We start from the raw sequence: 21,366 nt of genomic DNA on the forward strand, positions 1-21,366 counted from the left end.
AAGATAAGACCAGAATACTCTTCTAAAAGCTCCAAAAGCCCAGAAACAACGCTGAAATTGATTATCACCATTCTTGTGTAGTGCAACATAGATTTCAGGATCCTTAACTCTTAACTCATGTAGATATAGTGGAAGATCTCTATAAGCTTGATCATAATCTCCAACAACCTTCTTCATAGCTTTCTCCTGAGCTATGTATGCTTTTTTGTATGATATGGTCATTCTAAACCTAGCTTTTTTTTATATTAGATATAATCATACTTGGTTTATACTATTCATTAGCAACAAATTTCTCTTCAATAAAAGACGCTACAAAGGAGGAAGAGCATGCTTGATGATCAGCACTTTCCCTAATGGTACCACATTGGTGTTCCTTTACATATTTCGTAACAATGAACTCTACATCCCCTTGCCAACTACTCTCCATGTACATGGTTGATTCAAGCAGACGACTTTTAATATATTTTTCCGAGTGTCGACTGGGTTATATCTCAATGTTTAACCATGGCACGTTTCACAAGTGCATTCTTGAGCTCTTGTCGAGACGGAAAAATCTGTCCAACACAAAATTCATGCTCATCTATTGCCTCTTCAATTGGCCTCTGGAGTAATCGAGAATTTAGAATATATGGATCATCAGCTATTGGGAACTCCTCCTCTAAGTCACTCTATTGCTCTGGAGAAATTTCATATTGTTCAATCGGCATATCATCAACTAAGAATTCTATACATCTATATTACATTGTAATTCCTCTCCAATTCGGGTATAAGGCCCTTCCTCCTCACTCCAAGTAGGCTCAAAGTAATCACCAAGTGTTGTACAAGGATTCAGAATCTCATCTTCTTGAATACTTACTTCTTCATTTAGATCAAATGTGAAATTATTACTTGTATTTCTATTTGTGTTAGGCACACCACTATACTCCGAAGACAATGGAATATTTGTTCTAGATAATTCTCCTACATTAGCTCCATGTCCAATGCAAGAATTTATATCAAGCATTTTCCATATCTCAGAGAGAATTTCTTCAGTTATATGATCGTCCCTAATAAATAAATTACAAATTAATTTAGTAAATTTGCAACTACATAATCAAGTGTTGTTATACATACAGATTTATCAAAGACCAAGTATATGGTGTACATATTACATTTTCATCATTTATCAGTGTTTGTGACACAATTTGACTTATATGAGCCTAGGGTTTTTGTAATTTTGTGTAATTCCAACCACTAGGAAGGGTTGAACGAGGAAAAGATCTATATGATGTAAAAGTAAAGCTTTAACCAAAGATCATGTTGGACCTGATATGATCCCATATCAGACCCAACGTGGGCCTGATATTATCCAATATCAGGCTCAACGTGGGCCTGATATCATCCAATATCAGGACCATATTGAAGTAGAAAATTTTTAATTAAGACCACCACTGAGAGAATGAGAGGCCTAAATAAAAAATGGTTAGCACAATTTAACTCCTTACAACCACAGAAACTAACAACATATTAAATGAGTGTAATCAAACAAGTTTAGGTCCATAAGTGGCTTTTGGTCAAAACAATTGATGGACCAAGGGTAATTGGATTTATGCAAACTCCTAATCTGACGCCGGGCAGAATATAGATTATTCTGGGGCGTGAAGTTATAGAGGGATTAAGAAGAAACAAGAGAGAAATAACGAAATAAAAAATAGCTCAAGATAGGGTTTTTTTTAAAAAAAACTTTTTTGAGAAAATAAGAGCGGAAAATTAAGAACAAAAGATATGTAGCCATAACATGGCTTAAATGAAACCAATTGATTCAATATAAAAATAACTTGCCCCTAAACATCATTTAAGCATAGGTTTATATATCTCTCAAAACTCTCAAAAAAATCTAAACAGAAAAATAACTAACTAGACTTATTCCCTAAGATCTAGGATAAATTAACTATCAAAACTTATTCCTAAGATTTAGGAAAAAATTAAATATAAAAAAAATAAACTAAACTTAATTAACGGATAACTAAAAAACCCTAATTTTGGATCCTCTCCTGCATCAGTCGCTTGGAGTTGAAGAGAACTCGTCCTCGATATTAGGGTGGGTGTATTTGGCTCTAGAGTACAATGACTTATGTGTTTTAAAAAACATCAAAAGTTTTTAAATGACTAGGAAGTCACAACCTGTAGGAATTGTCATTAATCTTTTCTAGTATCTCGCAAGGTCCAATCTTTCGATCTTTGAGCTTATTGTATTCACCAACAGGGAAATGGTCACAAGTTAATACAACCCAAACCATATCACCAATGTTAAAAAGAACCCGACGTCGATCTGCCCTGATCTTGTATTCGGTGTTGCTTTCTTGAATAGCTTACTTAACCTGCTCATGAATAACCCGAAGATGCTTGGCCATCTCCTCGGGCTTAGGGTTAGCTTGTCCGGGACGTGAAATAGGGACTAAATGTAGTACCCCAGATGGGTTTCTTCCACAAACAACTTCGAAAGGACTCAAACTGGTGGTCCTGTTCTTTGATCTATTATATGCAAATTCTACTTGAGCTAAAACTAGATTCCATTCTTCAGTTTGGTTCCTGTGAGACATCTTAGAAGATTTCTTAAGCTCCGATTCACTACCTCGGTCTGACCATTTGTCTGAGGGTGATAGGCACTGCTGAAGTTTAGCTTCGTCCCGAGCTTTTTCCATAAAGTCTTCCAAAATTGACTGACAAATTTAGTATCATGATCCAAAGTAATAGTTCGAGAAATACCGTGTAAATGTACAAACTCTTTGAAGAAGACGGTGGCAATCCGAACAGTATCCATAGTTTTTCTGCACGCCACAAAGTGAGTCATCTTGGAGAATGGGTCCACCACAACTAGAATAGAATCAGCATTGGTGAGGGTTCCCTTAGATTGCTGACAAACAAAGTAACTATCCATGAAATTGTTGGTTGCTACTCGGAATATCGTATCGGTTCCCCTGTACAAAAATTTTGTACAAGTCCTGAACCTTTCCTAACAACCTATTGTGTTCTTTAGAAATTAAATTTGGAATCGCAAACAGAACTTAACATTATGGATTCCAAATTCAACTTATCTGTTCTTAGAGGTTTAGACTTGGATCACAAACGATGCTTAACATTATTAATCCAAATCCACCTATGCTACAAATTTGATTAAATATTTATTTCAGAGATCAGTTTCCAGGTTAAACATGGCGTGGCACTAGGCCTTCTTGGGTATGGGATCATCCACCACTTCCTAGACAAAGCCTTTCAATGAAATTCAATATTTAATCTCCTTATAGTAACCCTAGGTTTAACCAATAAGAACAATTGAATCACAAGTTCGAAAAACAAAAGAAACACAAAATTGAAACATAAAATTGATTGCCTAGAATCGTTAGCCTCTTGTGTTTGGTATTTCAAAATCCATACAAAGAAAAACTAGTATGATGCGGAACAAGACAACTAGTTATACCTTTCTTTGTAAACAAAAACCTCTTGATCTTCTATTGTATTCCTCTCCTTCTCTTGGATGTCGTGTGGGCGACGATCTACTAAGAAGAAATCCACCTAAGCCTTCTTCTCTTTCTCCAAGCTTCGACCACTAAAGGGATCTAGACAAGAGAGCCTCCTTTCTCTTCTTCTTCTCCTCCTAGTAACCGGCCACCAAGACTCCTAGAAGAATAGATGCCGCCAGCCACAAAGTGGAAATCAAAGGAGAAGAGAGAAAGGGAGAGGGTCGGCCACCAAAAGAAAAGAGAGAGGAACAATTGAATAGAGTTGTGTCTCATGAAGGCTCCCTCCCCCTATCTTTTATAATCCTTGGTGAATCAAAAAAAAAGGAAAGTTTTATAACAAAAATAAAACTTCCTTTAATTACTCTATATTGGCCGACCACCTCTTGTAAAACCAAATAAGGAAAGATTTTAAACAAATTAAAATCTCTCTTTTAAAATATCCCTTTTGTGGTTAGATATAAAAGAAATATTTTATAAATTAAAATCTCTCTCTTTTAAATCCTTTTACGGATATCTATAAAAGATAAGATTTAAAAATAAAACTCCTTTTATATCATGGTTATAAAAAAAGGAAAGTTTTGTTAAAAAATTAAAATCTTTCTTTCACATTATAGATAACTACAAATAAGGAAAGATATCTAATCTCTCTTTTAATCCTTTGTAGAAAATCTATAAAAGGAAAGATTTTAAAATTTAAAACTCTCTTTTAAAATCATGTGGATGAAAATATAAAAGGAAAGATTTTATCAAAATTTTATTTTTAATAAAATTTCCCTCTCCTTTCATATTTGGTCGGCCCCTTGCTTGGGCACCAAGCAAGGCTTGGTCGGCCCTAGCTCAAGCACCAAGCTTGGCTTGGCCGGCCCCTTGCTTGGGCTCCAAACAAGGATAGGGGTCGGCCCCTAGCATGGGCTAAGAGGTTAGGCTTTGGGTGGATATAAGGTTTCATATAAGAGGCTACAATAGGGACCGAGAGGAGGAATTGGTTATGGTCTCCCGATGAACTTGAGCTTCCCGTGTTCGCCCCAAACACCCAACTCAAGTTCATCAATAATAACTCATACCACTAAAGAGCTATCATTGAACTACCGCACCAATCCCAAATTATATTTTAGGCTTTTTCTTATCATGAGTATGTTAATCTCCCTATGTTTAAGATATAGAATGTCCACTAATTAAATGAGTTACTGACAACTCACTTAATTAATATCTAGCTCCAAGAGTAGTACCACTCAACTTCATTATCATGTCAGACTAAGTCCACCTGTAGGGTTTACATGAAAATTCTTATGAGCTCCTCTTGGGGACATCATCAACTTAGATTGTAGGGCACAATTTCCTTCTATAATCAATAACACACACTATAAATAATATTATTTCCCAACTTATCAAGCCTATTGATTTATCGAACTAAATCTCACCCACTGATAAATTAAAGAAATAAATACTAAATATATGCGCTTGTTATTATATCATGATTAAGAGCACACACTTCCATAATAACAAAGGTCTTGTTATTTTATGCAGTCAGTATAAAAAGAAACTACCTTAAATGGTCCTGCTCAATACACTCAGAGTGTACTAGTGTAATTTTATAGTCAAGATAAACTAATACCAAATTACACTACGATTATTCTAATGGTTTGTTCCTATCCATCTTAGTTGTGAGCTACTATTTATAATTTATAAAGAACTGATAACATGATCTTCTGTGTGTGACACCACACATCATGTTATCTACAATATAAATTAATTGAACAACTACACTTAGCATATAAATATAGACATTTGACCAATGTGATTTTTTATTTCAAAAATAAATGTTCATAAAAAGCTAGGCTTTTAGTATACACTCTAACAATCTCCCACTTATACTAAAAGATTATAATGACATAAGCGCTGCCATGCATCTGATTCCCATTTCTTCAGCATGCCGATCAAACGCTTTCGCCAAAAGGGCCTTAGGGAAAGGATCTGCCAGGTTATCTGTTGATGCAATCTTGGCGACAACAACTTCTCCTCGCTTTATGATGTCTCGTATCAGGTGGTACTTGTGCTCTATGTGTTTACTCACCTTATGGGCTCGTGGTTCCTTCGAGTTTGCTACTGCACCGCTATTATCACAATAAATTGTGATGATTTTGGGCAAACCAGGAATCACATCTAAGTCCATTAGAAAGTTTCTAAGTCATACAACTTCTTTGGCTACCTCAGAGGCTGCCACATACTCAACTTTCATGGTTGAGTCTGAAACGCATTTCTGCTTAACACTCCTCCATGCAATGACTCCACCTCCTAAAGTAAACACATAGTCTGATGTAGACTTACTATTGTCCCTATCTGATTGGAAGTCAGAATCCATGTATCCTACAGGGAGCAAATCATCTGCTTGGTAAACCAGTATATAATCTTTAGTCCTTCTAAGGTACTTCAATATATGCTTTACAGCAGTCCAATGTCCTTGTCCAGGGTTACTTTGATATATGCTAACCATGCCCACAGTAAAATAGATATCTGGTCTCGTGCACAACATAGTATACATTAGGCTTCCTACTGCTGAAGCATAAGGAACTGCCTTCATTTCTTCTATTTCTTTTGATGTCTTCAGAGACATCTCTTTAGATAAAGATACTCCATGACTAAAAGGTAGAAAACCTTTCTTGGAGTCTTGCATACTAAAACGAGCTAGGATTGTATCGATATATGAAGCTTGGGATAAGCACAACATTCTTTTCTTACGATCCCTTATTACTTTGATCCTAAGAATATGTGCGCATTCTCCAAGTCCTTCATATCGAATTGCTTGGACAACCATACTCTTACTTCCAACAACACTTTGATATTGTTTCCAACTAACAAAATGTCATCTACGTATAGTATAAGGAATACCACCACATTTCCATCACACTTCTTGTATACACAAGACTCATCTGGACACTGAATAAATCCATACGACTAGATTACTTCATTAAACCAGATGTTCTAAGACCTTGAAGCTTGCTTCAGCCCATAAATAGACCGATTTAGCTTACAAACTATATGCTCTTTTCCCTTTGCTATGAACCCCTCTGGTTGCTTCATATGGATGTTTTCTTAAAGACTTCCGTCAAGGAAAGCTGCCTTGTCATCCATTTGTCAAACCTTATAATCCATATGAGTGGCAATAGATAAGAGTATCCGGATAGACTTAAACATGGCTATCGGCAAAAAAGTTTCCTCATAATCGATTCCTTCTTTCTGAGTATACCTCTTCGCAACAAGACTTGCTTTGAAAGTTTCCACCTTCCCATCTATCCCTCTTTTCCTTTTGTAGATCCACTTACATCCAACGGCTTTTACACCATTTGGTGGTTCTACAAGCTCCCAGACCTTATTAAAATACATAGATTCTATTTCAGAATTCATCGCTCTTTGCCAAGATACTGCATCTTTATCTTGGAGTGTTTCGTCATATGTCCGGGGATCAGTTTCATGTTCACCAGGGATCAAGTCCGACGACTCTCCCAAAAACATGAATCTCTCAGGTTGCCTCACAACCCTCCCACTACGACGAGGCACTGTCTGTAACTGTGCATCATTTGTGACACGTGTTGCAGTTTCTTGTGATATTTCATCTTGTACTGTTGGTACTAGACTAGACGTGTCCTCTCTAATTTCTTCTAGAAAAATTTCACTAATGGGTTTATGGTTTATTACATAATCTTCCTCTAAAAATCGAGCATTGGTGTTAACAATGATCTTCTGATTTTTAGGATTATAAAACAAACCACCTTTTGTTCCCTTAGGATATCCTACAAACAGACAAACTTCTGTACGTGATTCCAACTTGTCAGTATCTCCCTTCAGCACATATGCTAGACTACCCCATATCCGAATATGACTCAGACTAGGCTTACACCCGTTCCACAATTCCATGGGAGTAGAGGGTACTGATTTAGAAGGTACCATATTCAGAATGTACACTGCTGTTTCCAAAGCATATCCCCAAAACGAATCTGGTAATTCTGAATAACTCATCATCGATCTAACCATCTCTATAAGAGTTCTATTCATTCTTTCTGCCACACCATTCTGTTGGGGTGTACCAGGTACAGACAAATGGGATTGAATCCCGATCTCTGATAAGTAATTCCTAAACTCTCCAAAGAGATATTCGCCACCACGATCAAACCGTAGTGTCTTGATACTTTTACCATGACGTTTCTCCACATCAGTCTTGTACTCTTTGAACTTATCAAAGCATTCAGACTTGCGACGCATCAAGTAAATATACATATATCTCGAATAGTCGTCTATGAAAGAGACAAAATATTCGAAACCACCTCTTGCCTAGATAGACATAGGACCACACAAATCAGAATGAACCAGTTCTAACACATCTTTGGCTCTATACCCCTTGGCCTTAAAAGGTCTCTTGGTCATTTTACTTTCCAAGCAAGATTCACAAGTTGGAAAGTTTTCCAACACTAATGAACCCAAGATTTCATCGGCTATTAGCCTTTGAATCCTATTCAAGTTAATATGACCAAGCCTTAGATGTTAAAGATATGTTTGGTTCATTTCCAAAGGTTCCTTTCTCTTATTAGAATTAGAAGATGTGTTATTAATTTCCATTTGTTGCTTTGTGGGAGTAATTGGATTTAGAGTTACAAATTACCTAGTAATGCACCAAAACAGATAATAACCCTATTTTTCTTGATAATTACTTTGTCATCAAAAGAAACAGAATATCCATCCACAAACAATTTAGAAACTGAAATTAAATTCTTTCTAAAAGTTGGGACATAAAGACAATTTCTCAAAACCAAAGTTCTATTCCTATCGAATGATAAGTAGACGTCTCTCACTACAATAGCTGGCACTTTCGTAGCATTGCCCATGTAGACAGTTATCTCTCCTTCATATAGTCGTCGGGTTTCCTGGAACCCCTGCAATGTATTGCAGACATGATCAGTGGCTCCTGTATCTATACACCAGGTACTGGTAGATAACACCGCTAAACATGTTTCAACTATTAGAGAATAAGATATACCTCTATTGTTCTCTTTCCTTCGAGGATAATCCACCTTCCAATGTCCAGACTGCTTGCAGATGAAGCACTTGCCCTTTGGCTTCTTCACTCCAGCTTTAGGTCTAGTACTTAGAGATCTATTCACCTTCTTTGCTAAGCCAACCTGTTTCTTCTTCTTCTTGCCTTTCGACTTAGAAGTAGAAACATTTTCAGCAAAGTGAATCTGAGAACTATGATGAAATATACCTTCTACTACCTAAAGTTCTGTCAGAAGTTTCGCCAACGTATAAGCCCTTTTGTTCATGTTATAGTTCAGGCGGAACTGCTCAAAACTTCTGGGTAGCGTTTGGAGAATAATATCGATCTAGGTTTCCCCATTGATTTCATCTCCAAGGATTTGTATTTCGTTCAAATAAGCCATCATCTTTAGGATATGATCCCTTACGGGTGTCCCCTCTAACATGGTGGCTGTCAATAATTTTCTCATTGCCTCTTGCCTAGCAGCTTGATTTTGGTGTCCGAAAAGTTCCTTGAGATTGTTCATCATATCATAAGCAGTTGGCAAGTCCTGATGCTGATGTTGCAATACATTTGACATTGAAGCTAAAATGTAACACCGCGCAATCTCATCTGCCTTACCCATTTCTTATGATACTCAATCTCCTCTTCACTAGAATCATTATTAGGCACATTAGGGCAGACCTCTAGCAGTACAAACTTATAGCCTTCAGCAGTTAGGATAATATTGTTGGGTTCTTCAAGCCGCGAAAACCGCTTTTTCGCGTCGCGAAAACCCCGAAGGACCCAAAGCCGTAGATCCGTGCAAAGATTCGTATAAAAATTCGAAAAACTATTTCTTGTACGAGTTCAAAAACTGATCTACTACTTAGATCTATGAGGAAAAAGTGTTTACCCTTGATGCGCGCCCTACGCGAATCTCGCTCTTCCAAGGTGTTGCCGGATCTCAAGACCGTCAAGCGCCGGTCCTCTAGAAGTATCCACACGGACAACTTAGGTGGAGAAAACCTCACACAAAGGTGTGCTAGCACCTTGGTAAGGTTCGGCCAAGTAAGGAGGAGAGGGAGAGGGAGAGCTTGAGAGGAAGAAGGAAGAAGATGCACCACTTGAATGAAAAATCAAATTCTCATTCACAAAACAAGTGGCCGGCCACTTTCAAAATTCACATTAATTGCATTAATTGCAATTAATATGAAACCATTAAGAGAGTGGCTTTGTAACTTCCATGAGGTGGCACCCATGATGATGTGGAACATCATTATTGGACCACCTAATGCCAACTCACCAATGAAGTGGCAAAAGGTCAAGTCAAAATTGACCTTTGGTCTTCCTTCTCAAGTCAAGTCAAACTTGACTCAATCTCTACCATGGTGGATCTAATCCAACCATCTGATTCGAGCCAACTTAATATAATGAATCTAATTCATTAAATTAAATTGATTCAATGAGTCAAAATCTAAATTAGACTCATTTAACACATGAATCAACTTGAGTCGAACTCAAGTTAGCCCAATTAGGATTACTCTTAATCCAATTTGATTCATCAAATGAATCTAATCCTCTTGGTTCATCATATAAACCTAATCTCCATCTAATTGTCCTAAGTGTGTGACCCTATAGGTTCTTGTAACGTTGGCAATGCCCTAAACCCATTTAGGAGCATAAGTAATGAGCGGTATCTAGCAACACATCATTACTACCCAAGTTACAAGAATGTCAAGATCCGACATTACCTTGTGACTACTAATTGTGACTCCTCACAATATGTGACATTGTCCTTCTATCCTAGACATCTAGATTGATCAATATGAGGCATAGACCGTGTCATCCTCTAATCAATCTAAATCTTGAACTCCAAGTAGACTCACTTGATCAAATGAGCTCAACATCTAATGTTGACTCATTTGGGCATGGCCATGCACTTAGTGGTCTCACTCTATCAAGAATAGCGATGTCGCTCCCGTCATATGGGAGGGATAGATCCCATCTACATCACTCACATCCCTCTGCATAATTCGTTACATACCCAGTAATCGCCTTTATAGTCCACCCAGTTACGGGTGACGTTTGACGAAACTAAAGTACATAACTCCTTATGTAGGGATCCATGGTGACTTCAGGTCTAAGGACTAATAGTTATACTAATAGCCACATGAGAAAGTATATGACACTCATATAACGATCCATGATACTTTCTCATGGCGGGTCATTCAATATACATTCTCTAATGCATACCCATGTGTCAGCTTGATATCTCTATATCCATGACTTGTGAGATCAAGTCATCGAGCTGACTTACATGCTAGTCTTATTGTATTAACATTGTCCCTGAATGCTAATACTCGACTAGAAATGATTTAGAGTAGTGTTCCCTATATCATCTCACTATCGATTCAACTAATCGATTGATATAGGTATGAACCTTCTACTCAAGGACGCTATTATACTTAGTCTATTTGGCACTAATATAAATAAGTATAATAACCAAACAAATGTCTTTATTAATAAACAAGAATATGATATACATGAGTCCATACAATCATCAAATGATTGGCTCTAGGGCTCTAACTAACAAATATCCAGGTTTCTTTTTCAATCTATGTAGTTGGGACTAGTAAGTTTGTTCTCTTTCAGTATAATAGCCAGTGGGTTGAAAGTCATCCTAAGAATCACAAAATAAACTTTTGGTCAAGACTCTAAATTTAGAATAATATTGACTCCTCAAACAATACTATTTAAATTTACCAACACCTCAAAACACCATAAATTTTACATGTCACGTTAGTGTGGACGTATACAAATTCAACATTTATAAGAGGAGATTTTACCCATTAATTTTATTATCTTGTCATCCTAATTTTATGACAAATAAAATTAATAGTTGATTTTCCTTTGGTTACACAAATAATAGCAGTGACTACGTTGGGGAGGATACTATTAAATGCGCCTAACTCTATACCATTACTTGATATTTAGTCCATTAAATAGGATTATGCGCCTTCAGTTGGAGAAGATCACACGCTCCTAAATAATTTCCTATAACCATCCATAAAGGAAGTTTGATCTAGTGATCCGCAAACAAACTCATCCGTTGTGGAGGGAGGCACTAGAGTCAACACGCAAGTTTATTGCATCACTTACAAACCAGTAATGGAGACCATGGAATTTATTTACTAATCCCTCTCCCACTTAGTTATTTAAGATGAGGAATTTTAACCATTCAAGCACACATCACAGTAAATAAAAGCAATAAATATGGAAATTAATTTTCCAACTATTATGCCTTCTTCCATTATTGTCCTCCGTGTGCTGCCAACCTTAGCTGCTGCCATCTTTAGCCACCACAATCGGGTCAAGTCGTCGCATCTATCTTGCTTCTTATTCTGCTGCGCCTCTGGTCCTCAAATAGTACCATACCTCGTAAGGATACGATCCGCGACAAAAATAGAATTTTACATTTATCGATCCTATATTCCACAAGGGAATGTACATGTAATCTAGATCGAAACAAAAATGTAAAATCCTAAAACTAATACAGCTCCTGATGTATTTAATACATACAATCATGCACACACATAAAATGCTCTTGACATGTCTAAGAGTCTAATCACACACAATCACTATAAGCCATAATAGTTGGAGCTTGCAACCATAGAGTTAGCATATCCTACTATTATCCTGCCTAAATTATGATATGATATGTGCATAATTAAACTGAAAACCAAACACAGAGAGGCACTCTGATACCAATTGTTGGTTGCTACTCAGAATATCGTACCGGTTCCCCTGTACAAAAATTTTGTACAAGTCCTGAACCTTTTCTAACAACCTATTGTGTTCTTTAGAAATTAAATTTGGAATCGCAAACAGAACTTAACATTATTGATTCCAAATTCAACTTATCTGTTCTTAGAAGTTTAGACTTGGATCGCAAACGATTCTTAACATTATTAATCCAAATCTACCAATGTTACAAATTTGATTAAATATTTATTTCAGAGATCGACTTCCAGGTTAAACATGGCGAGGCACTAGGCCTTCTTGGGTATGGGATCATCCACCACTTCCTAGACAAAGCCTTTTAACGAAATTCAATATTTAATATCCTTATAGTAACCCTAGGTTTAACCAATAAGAACAATCGAATCACAAGATCGAAAAACAAAAGAAACACAAAATCGAAACATAAAATCGATTGCCTAGAATCGTTAGCCTCTTGTGTTTGGTATTTCAAAATTCATACAAAGAAAAATTAGTATGATACGGAACAAGACAACTAGTTATACCTTTCTTTGTAAACAAAACCTCTTGATCTTCTATTGTATTCCTCTCCTTCTCTTGGACGTCGTGTAGGCGACGATCTACTAAGAAGAAATCCACCTAAGCCTTCTTCTCTTTCTCTAAGCTTCGGCCACCAAAGGGATCTAGACAAGAGAGCCTCCTTTCTCTTCTTCTTCTCCTCCTAGTAACTAGCCACCAAGACTCCTAGAAGAATAGATGCCACCGGCCACAAAGTGGAAATCAAAGGAGAAGAGAGAAAGGGAGAGGGTCGGCCACCAAAAGAAAAGAGAGAGGAACAATAGAATAGAGTTGTGTCTCATGAAGGCACCCTCCCCCTCTCTTTTATAATCCTTAGTGAATCCAAAAAAGGAAAGTTTTATAACAAAAATAAAACTTCCTTTAATTACTCTATATTGGCCAGTCACCTCTTGTCTTTTAAAATATCCCTTTTGTGGTTAGCTATAAAAGAAATGTTTTATAAATTAAAATCTCTCTCTTTTAAATCCTTTTATGGATATCTATAAAAGATAAGATTTAAAAATAAAATTCCTTTTATATCATGGTTATAAAAAAAGGAAAGTTTTGTTAAAAAATTAAAATCTTTCTTTCACATTATAAATAACTATAAATAAGGAAAAATATCTAATCTCTCTTTTAATCCTTTGTAGAAAACCTATAAAAGGAAAGATTTTAAAATTTAAAACTCTCTTTTAAAACCATGTGGATGAAAACATAAAAGGAAAGATTTTATCAAAATTTTATTTTTAATAAAATTTCCCTCTCCTTTCATTTTTTGTCGGCCCGTTGCTTAGGCACCAAGCAAGGCTTGGGCGACCCTAGTTCAAGCACCAAGCTTGGCTTGGTCGGCCCCTTGCTTGGCCTCCAAGCAAGGATAGGGGTCGGCCCCTAGCATGGGCTAAGAGGGTAGGCTTTGGGTGGATATAAGGCTTCATATAAGAGGCTACAATAGGGACTGAGAGGAGGAATTGGTTATGGTCTCCCGATGAACTTGAGCTTCCCATGTTCGCCCCGAACACTCAACTCAAGTTCATCAATAATAACTCATACCACTAAAGAGCTATCATTGAACTACCGCACCAATCCCAAATTACATTTTGGGCTCCTTCTTATCATGAGTGTGTTAATCTCCTTGTGTTTAAGATATAGAATGTCCACTAATTAAATGAGTTACTGACAACTCACTTAATTAATATCTAGCTCCAAGAGTAGTACCACTCAACTTCATTGTCATGTCGGACTAAGTCCACCTGCAAGGTTTACATGACAATCCTTATAAGCTCCTCTTAGGGACATCATCAACCTAGATTGTAGGACACAGTTTCCTTCTATAATCAACAACACACACTATAAATAATATTATTTTCCAACTTATCAGGCCTATTGATTTATCAAACTAAATCTCACCCACTGATAAATTAAAGAAATAAATACTAAATATATACGTTTGTTATTATATCAGGATTAAGAGCACACACTTTCATAATAACAAAGGTCTTGTTCTTTTATGCAGTCAATATAAAAAGAAACTACCTTAAATGGTCTAGCTCAATACACTCAGAGTGTACTAGTGTAATTTTATAGTCAAGATAAACTAATACCAAATTAAACTACGACTATTCCAATAGTTTGTTCCAATCCATCTTAGTCGTGAGCTACTATTTATAATTTATAAAGAACTGATAACATGATCTTTTGTGTCTGACACCACACACCATGTTATCTACAATATAAATTAATTGAACAACTACACTTAACATATAAAGGTAGATATTTGACCAATGTGATTCTTTATTTCAAAAATAAATGTTTATAAAAAGCTAGACTTTTAGTATACACTCTAACAGAAATAAGCTACGTCACTGGTTAGCTTGTTCCAATAGAAGTTGGAAGAGATGAGGGCTAATGTCTTATCTTGGTCAAAGTGTCATAAATTGTGCAATTTACTAATAATGTGTTGTATATCTAAGAAAGATCCAAAGCCGACAACCTTAATGGTAGTAAGCAGGGAAGAATGACAACTTAGAGCATCTACAACACGATTGAGACTCCCGGATTGATGCTTCAGCGTGAAGGTGAACTCTTAAAGTGCTAGAACGGGTGCTTCAGTCATCTTTTCCTTCACTAGTTGAAAACTAGTTGTAGCCGCTTCAGTCCACTTGAACTCATGCCCCTTGAGACTCTCAGTGATAAGAGCAATTAAGGTGTTGAAATTCTGGATAAATCGACGATAGAAAGAGGTTTATCCATGAAAATTTTAGATGTCGTGAATGGTTTTTGGCTGCGACCACTCTAAAACTGCGTCTATCTTTGATGGATCTGCACAAACACCATCGGTAGACACTATAAATCCAAGAAACAAAAATGAGATTATGAAGAAAGAACACTTCCTGTTGTTGATGAACAAGTGTTCTGCCTTTAGCTTCTCAAAAACAATGCAAAGGTGATCAAGGTACAAAGCTCGTGTCGGGCTATAAATGAGGATGTTGTCAAAGTATACAACTACAAATCTTCCCATGAAAGGTCGTAAGACTTGATGCATGAATCTCATGAACGTCTTGGGTGCATTGGATAGTCCGAAAGGCATGACCATCCACTCGTACAACCCATGTTGTGTCTTGAAGGCAGTCTTCCATTTATCTCCGGGCTTGATTTGAATCTGGTGGTATCCACTCCTAAGATCAATCTTGGAGAAGATCTTTGAATTGTAAAGTTGATCCAACATGCCATCTAAGCGAGGAATCGAAAATATGTACTTCACCGTGATTGTGGTAATGGCTCCGCTATCAATAAACGTATGCCACAAACTATCTTTCTTTGGCACGAGTAGGGCATCCTTAGGGTTAAGACAGTATGTCGGCTGGTTAGGTAAGCTTGACCTTGGAACGGGGTCAATCTAGTGTTGAATGTCTCTCATAGAGGAAAGTCCCAAAGGAAGGTCTTCAACCATTAAATCAGGAAAGTCGGATAGGAGTTGTTGCACCTCAGCTGGTAGATCCAAGTCTAGGTCTATTGTATCGCTTTTGTAAGGAAGCAAAGTATAGACCATATCTTCGTGCTTCATCTTGTTCAAAAATCTGGACATAGAAAGTAGTGTAGAGTTATTGGTTACCAAATATGAAAGGATTCCATCTCGTCCAGACTCCAAATAGAGTGCAACCACGTCAGGAGACCATGAACTCATCATCTTCCTTGTAAGTAGCCTCGATCGTCCTTCTTCTAGATTCAAAAGGAAAGTTGGTAGCTTTATTTTCTTCTCGCAATAGCTCCAAGGGGAACATAGCCATGTTGGATGGTACTAGATGATTGTGTCACTGGATGCTCCTGCATCAGACGCCCTAGGTTGAAAAGAACTCGTCCTCGAGTTTAAAATAACGTCTTCAACATCCATAGTCTCCATTTCCTTAGCATTGTCTTCTGCTACGGCATGAACTGCATCTTCAAATAAGACCAAAATCTTATGATCATCACCATAAAGTACCTCGTTAACTTTATCATCAAATATCGATTCACCTAGTGCTTCGATCTCGTCTTCGTCATAAATTGGATCACCGAATAGTTCGATCTTGTCATCGTCTTTGCTGCCTCCTGTGATTGGATGATCAAGAGAGTATGATTGGTCGTACTCGATGTTGTCGAGGTCCATGTCCTCATGGTTGTCTCTGCTGTCATGAAAGGAAGGGGGAATGTAGAGGCACTGGGGAGTTGGTGTTCTCTCGAAGTTGTAGGTGGTGGGGTGGTTGAACCCATATTTCTCAAAACCAAACTTGTGCTTAGACAACTCTTCTTGATTGGAAATTAGAGATTTTTCAAAAGGGAAATAAAGGAACTTACGATATTTACGTTCTCGTATCGCTAGATGTCGAGATAACTTTGTGACTTGTCTTTGTAGATACTGAATCTCATCTTGGGTGTTATGACCACGATGTGAGGCTTCCTCAGCCAGAACCTTCCTTTCACGATCATGACCACGTCCACGACGACTCTCCATTGGATCTTAATGAGCTCTAATACCAACTGACGCCGGGCAGAATATAGATTATTCTGGGGCGTGAAGTTACAGAGGGATTAAGAAGAAACAAGAGAGAAATAACGAAATAAGAAGTAGCTCAATATAGGTTTTTTTTAAAAAAAAACTTTTTGAGAAAATAAGAGCGAAAAATTAAGAACAAAAGAGATGTAACTGTAGCATGACTTAAGTGAAACCAATTGATTCAATATCAAAATAACGTGTCCCTAAACATCATCTAAGCATAGGTTTATATAGCTCTCAAAACTCTCAAAAAAAATCTAAATAGAAAAATAACTAACTAGACTTATTCCCTAAGATCTAGGATAAATTAACTATCAAGACTTATTACTAAGATTTAAGGCAAAATTAAATATAAAAAAATAAACTAAACTTAATTAACGGATAACTAGAAAAATCCCAATTTTGGATCCTCTCCTGCATCACAATCACTATGAAGGGTTGAGTGAGGAGAGAAGGTAGATATAAACTTTTGATCAAGGCAGAAAGTGGGTCTAATATGATCGCATATCAGACCCAACGTCCTGATACCTACCATATTAACCTAACATGTATGAGCAAGGTCTAGCTGAAATCTAGCATCATAGTGGAGCACCTTGCAAATCGATTAAGTATTGGAGTGCATCATATTGCAGGTGTTGTTGAATATTTATTCAACACACATTCAATGAAACCATCAACACGATTTTTGTCATCATCCTTTGCAACCAAACTGTAATTTTTTTTTACATCACTACCCTATTTTACAGTAATAAATCTATACATACATCACTAAATCTTTAACTGTATTCTTCTACTAATTTCACTCTTACTAGAAGTTTGTCCTTCTACGCTGACGTTCTTAACTGCTATTGTCCTTTGGACTCCTCTTGAAACTCTTATGGCAATATCCCTAAACCATAATTGGTCTTTTGCAATTCCTCCAACCAGCACGAGAAGGAATGACAAGCAAAGCAAGTTCATGATCGTTTCATGTTTATAATACCAGGTAGAGGGATGGAGGGAGAGAGGGCGTGCATCCGAACCACAAAATAATTTTCAATTCAATTTGTGGCTTGGAGCTTAGAAAATGGTGATTGAAAAGAGGAGGTTGGTAGATTGCCAGAGGGGTAAAATAGGAATTGAATTTTTTTTTTTTATCTGTGCCTTTTGGTATAAATAAAATTATCCTATGTCTTTTGATAAATACAATATACAAATTACATCTTTTGGTAAATTGCTGTCATAAATTAGATGAGATTTGATGAGTATCGCGGAATAGGACAAATGTAACACCCTAAGACAGCATAAAATGAATTAAATTCCAATTTTGAAAATTTTGATAAATTTTTCTTACAGAACATTGTTGATACGGTGATGAGATAAGAGGGAGGGGCATTTTCATCATTTCCTATTTTGAGGGTTTGGTGATAAAATGAGCACTGTTCATCACGAGAGAGAGGAGGGCTTCGTTTTTGGTTTGGTCCACCGCCGCCAAGAGGACCTTCTTCCTCCTTCCTCACTGGCGCCAACGTCGATCGTTGGCTGCTCCTCTACTCTACCTCCTTTCCTCCGGCCTCTTCACCCTAGCACTGCCACCAGGAGAAGGGGTTGGTGCTGGGGTTTGCCGCTGCCAGGAGGGACCAGAGGGGGCTTCTCCTTCGCACGCCGCCGACGCCGCTAAGGAGGCTCGCCGACATCAACCTCCTCGAGGACATCTCGCCCTGCCCTTTCCGAGCGCCGGCCAGAGCTGAGCCCCTCTCGCCGCCTTCGTCCTGAGTCAGGTGTCGCCGCATCCGGAAGCCATGCGCCTCTGCTTCCCTCTTCTACGACGCCAGAAGATCGCCGTCGCCTCCAACGCCATGAACGGAGTGCCGCCTTCACGACAGCCGACCACCACACCTCTTCTCCTTTGCCTCATCTCCTCCCCCTCCTTCCGGCGCTAGATGATGCCGTCGAGGAGCCTCGTCGTCACCTCTAGCAGTTGTCACTGCTGCCTCCAGCGACCACCACCGCAGTAGCCTCCGGTGACTTCTGTCGCCGCCGCCTCTAACGACCATCACAGCTGCCCCCTGTGGATACCGCCTCGCAGCCTCTTCGCGCCATCAACACCGCCAGGAGGGCGCCGCAACCCCCTGGCTAGCCACTTCCGCACGCTGCAGCCAGCGGGCTCTGCCGCCAGCGCGTGCCGCCGCCCACAACGGGCGCCTACGCCACCTCCAGCAGCGGGCGCCACCTCCCGCGGTCGGGGCCACTCGTATTATTTGTATACACCAGCCTTCGAGGCGAGATGGTGTTCGGCGGGCAAGCTGATGTAGTTCCAGCCATCGAGTCGTTGTGCTTTACTATCCGCATCGTTATTATGCTTGTGAGTTATTGGTATTATCCGGCCTGCGTGCCGTGTGCCGGCCTACGAGCCGCTATCATATCTGGCATGCGTGTCATCCTTTGGATTCCTGCTGCACTGGACTCCATGTAGCCGCTCTCAGATCTGGCTCCTCAATTGGTTCACACTCATCTACCCGTCAGGGTCACGACGACTTGATCAGCACCGCGATCAGCTCACCGACCCATCTGAAGGCGCCCCCCGGGTAGACCTGACCACTGTTCGGAACCGACGGTTCGACGGTTCGAAACCGCCGGTTCGACGGTTCTAGGCAGGTCGACCCTTAACCTTAACCGCCCAAGACGGTTACGGTTCACGGTTCAGAACCGTCGGTTCACGGTTCGTCACGGTTCGCCACGGTTCAAGATTAATATGTTAAAAAAAAATAAAAATTAAAAATTAAACATTAAACATTAAAAATTAGAAATTAAAATTTATTAAAATAAGGGCTTGCACTTATTTAAGTTGCCTACGCATCCCTTTAGGGAAATCAAAGCCCACGTACTTCTTTTACATTTTTATCCTTTTACATTTTCATTCACTTCCATTTCCTGTTCCTATCGTATTTATTCCTTCAGTATCAAAATCTTTAACTTCATCATCTGAAAGTTGCATTCCTTGGATTTTTTTCTCCGCTCTGGTCCAATCGTCCAGTAATGCTTGGGCTTCCAATGAGTCGGGAGACAAAGTTGATCGTCGTTCATCTAATATGTTGCCGCCGGCACTGAACGTCTGCTCCACAGCAACAGTTGACACTGGACAAGCTAAAATTTCTTTTGCGATCAAGGAGAGAACGAGAAAGCTTTGAGCCTTCTGTGACCACCACTTTAATATATAGAAGTTTTCGCTATCTGCTTCATTAAAATCAAAAGAAGTCGTAAAATAATTCTCAAGTTCCTGTGTGGAACTTGTGGATCCTCGTGGACGTTTTGTCCGTTCTTTTAATAAGAGTTGTGCTTTTGTAAGTTTTAAATTACTACTAGTAGTTTGTTGAATTTCAGAAATATTAATTTGTGTTCCATATTTTGCATAATATTGATTATAAATATCATATAAATAAATTATAACATTATATATAATATTAACTGGATCAGGGGAAAAGAATCTTTAATTGGAATTAAAGCGTCATAATATAAAGTTAACATTTCTTGTAAAACTTCTAATTTAAATCTAGGATCTAAAGCAAATGCAATTAAATAAATTTCAGAAATTAAATAAAAATATTTTTCCCATTTAGTTTTCATAGCTAAGATGCAAGGAGATAAAGATTCATTATTAATATGTTCATTTAAAACTAATACTATATTATAAAAATTTTCTAAAACTAATTGAGCAGTGGGATAATAAACACCGGAAAGTTGTTCGGTTGCATCATTAAATACTTTTAAATTTTCACAAATACTACTACAAATATTCCATTGTTGTGAAAATAAATATATATTAGTATTAGTGTTTTGTGCAAAAAATGAACATAATAATTATTTATATTGAAATGAATCTTGTAATAATTGGTATGTTGAATTCCAACGTGTTGGTACATCACGTGGAAATTTTTTAGGTCTCATTCCATTAATTTTACAAAACCTATCCCATTGTTTCATTATAGATGGATGAGACCATAAATAAGAAATTACAATTCTAATTGGTTTAATATAACTTTTTAAAATTTTTAAACCATCTTGAACACATAAATTTAAAACATGGCATACACAACGAATATGAAAAAATAAACCTCCAATAATAGGTTGACAAACAAATTTTAGATCATCTATACAAGCGGTATTACAACTAGCATTATCTAATGATATTGAAAATATTTTATAAGTTAAACCATATTCTTCTAAAATTAAACATAATAATTGTGCGATATTATGAGCATTATGTGATTCATCAAAAACTCTATAAGCTAATAATCTTTTTTGGAGGTTCCAAGAGTTATCGATCCAATGGCAAGGCATACCCATATACGAATGTGTTTGCCAATGATCACTCCAAATATCGGAACATAAAGAAACTTTATTATCTAATTTACTAAATTCATCAATTAAATTCTTTTTTCCTTTTTTTACTAATTTTTTAATTGTACAAGTGTAGTCCTAGGAACACGTTTAGCACATGGATTAAGAGATTCTTTACAAAA

Source organism: Zingiber officinale, chromosome 7A, assembly GCF_018446385.1.
Source record: "Zingiber officinale cultivar Zhangliang chromosome 7A, Zo_v1.1, whole genome shotgun sequence".
Lineage (NCBI taxonomy): Eukaryota > Viridiplantae > Streptophyta > Magnoliopsida > Zingiberales > Zingiberaceae > Zingiber > Zingiber officinale.